The sequence below is a fragment of the Medicago truncatula genome, chromosome 2, assembly GCF_003473485.1.
Source record: "Medicago truncatula cultivar Jemalong A17 chromosome 2, MtrunA17r5.0-ANR, whole genome shotgun sequence".
Classification (NCBI taxonomy): domain Eukaryota; kingdom Viridiplantae; phylum Streptophyta; class Magnoliopsida; order Fabales; family Fabaceae; genus Medicago; species Medicago truncatula.
The window spans coordinates 27,491,068-27,493,450 of record NC_053043.1 but is presented as its reverse complement, the minus strand read 5'-3'; the positions used below and the strand labels follow the sequence as shown (position 1 = coordinate 27,493,450).

The 2,383-nt window shown below is 39.4% G+C and overlaps 1 non-coding gene across 1 annotated transcript; it reads right to left on the bottom strand.

Annotated features, from left to right (window-relative positions):
- Positions 1–1,430: 1,430 nt before the first annotated feature.
- On the bottom strand, positions 1,431–1,537 carry LOC120578738 (small nucleolar RNA R71). Its single transcript, XR_005644549.1, has one exon. It is a non-coding gene; the product is annotated as a small nucleolar RNA R71 (small nucleolar RNA).
- Between the last annotated feature and the right edge of the window lie 846 nt (positions 1,538–2,383).

Genomic DNA, 2,383 nt, shown 5'->3' with positions numbered 1-2,383 from the left:
AATAGAGTAGCCATCCATCACAAATATTCATCTTTACTTGGAATTCAATAAGTGACAATTGCTTTTCTAATTAAAGTTCTTTTCTTTTCCTTTATTTTCTTGTCATTTACCTTTATGCTTTCTGTCTTCTCCCCCATGTCTACGATGAACATGAGTGACTAGACTTCTCCTTGTCTTGGGATTGTTGGATAAGTCTAAATGACATAATCCTAATCAATCCAAGCTCTAAGCCTTAATCTTATGTAACCCTAATTTCTTATCTGAATTCACCGTCTTAACATGGATCAACCATTATCAAACTATGGAAACGAAAGTGGAGGGTTTGATAATTGTTTATCCATTATTCCAAATATCAATTCATAAAACGAAAGTGGAGCTTTGATATTCGAACAAGTGAATTCAGACAAGGATTGCAAAGTCAGCGAAATAAGCTTTGCAATCTTTGAGACATATAGTTTCGATCTTCAAGGGAACTAATAACAACCAAGTCAGCGAAATAGGCTTGGTTGTTAGAGGAACCAAAATCTGATAGTAATCAAGTCAGCGAAATAGGCTTGGTTGCTAGAGGAACATAAGAGAAACTGTCTTGAGAAATTAGGTCTAACATAACATTATAAGCTTATAGTTTTGGTTTGAGAAGGACTTGTTATTTAGATGAAACCAACGATCCCAAGGCTCCTTTTATTATATTAATTTTTCAACCGTTTGAAAACCCCCAACTTACAATTCTCTTCTCTCCTAATCATCTCTAAAGGTTAATTAAATTGAGCTACTCCATGTCGGAACGATACTCTTTTCATACTACTTCGGTAAGACCGTGCACTTGTGGTTTTATCTCATCAAGTTTTTGGCGCCGCTGCTGGGGAGTAAACTAATTTGATTAACTCTTTCTTTGTGATTAGAACTCTTTTCTCTTCCTCTTTTCTTCTACTTCTTTCTTTGTATTACCAATTAACTTCTTGGGTTCTCGATTTCTTATGCGAAGAAGTAAAAGTCTCGGAGAATTTATTCTTGAGATCGAAAGATATTTGCATAAGAAAAAGAGAGAAGCACAAAATAATACTGCTATGGCTGAACGCACTCTCAAAGAGTATGCTACTCCTTCAAAGGAAGAGCCACAAGCTATTATCGTGTACCCAACGGTTGAGGGTAATAACTTCGAAATCAAGCCTGCACTACTCAATTTGGTGCAGCAAAATCAGTTTTCTGGATCACCCACTGAGGATCCAAATCTCCATATTTCTTCCTTCCTTAGACTCAGTGGCACCATAAAAGAGAACCAGGAAGCCGTAAGACTTCATCTCTTTCCCTTTTCCTTAAGGGATAGAGCTAGCGCTTGGTTCCATTCCCTAGAAGTCGGTTCCATCACTTTATGGGACGATATGAGGCGAGCATTCCTTGCCCGATTTTTTCCCCCATCTAAAACCGCTAAACTTAGAGATCAAATCACGCGGTTCAATCAGAAAGATGGGGAGTCTCTCTATGAAGCGTGGGAGCGTTTCAAGGAAATGCTCAGACTTTGTCCCCACCATGGCTTAGAGAAGTGGCTTATAGTCCACACGTTTTATAATGGCTTGTCATATACCACTAAGATGTATGTTGATGCAGCTGCAGGGGGAGCTCTAATGAACAAAAACTATACGGAGGCTTATGCCTTGATTGAAGACATGGCTCAGAATCATTACCAATGAACCAACGAGAGAGCAGTCACCGTTCCTACTCCCTCTAAGAAAGAGGCAGGTATGTACGAAGTCTCTGAATATAACCACCTTGCTGCTAAGGTTGAGGCATTAACTCAAAAATTTGAAAAGCTTAATGTTAATGCTGTCACACCTTCTTCTGCATCCCCTCCTTGTGAAATCTGTGGTGTATCCGGTCATATCGGTGTTGATTGTCAATTAGGTAGTGCTGCCAATATTGAGCAACTGAATTACGCTCAATATAACCAAGGAATGAGGCCAAATCAAAATTTTTACAAAAATCCTCAAGGTTCCTATGGACAAGCAGCACCACTTGGCTATACAAACAACCAGAGAGTGGCTCAGAAATCAAGTTTGGAGATTTTGTTGGAAAATTGCATGCTAATCAAAATAAAAATCTTCAAGAACTGAAAAACCAAACAGGATTTCTGAACGACTCTCTCTCCAAACTCACTACCAAGGTTGATTCAATCGCCACACACACCAAAATGCTTGAGACCCAAATCTCCCAAGTGGCCCAACAAGTGGCCACCTCTTCTCAAACATCAGGAGTCTTTCCTGGTCAACCTGAAACAAACCCCAAAGCTCATGTCAACGCTATTTTTCTTGGGGGTAGTAAGTTAGAAGAGACCGTTGCTAAAGCCAAAAGTGTCGAGGGAGAGAGTGTTAAGTGTCTAGGTAAG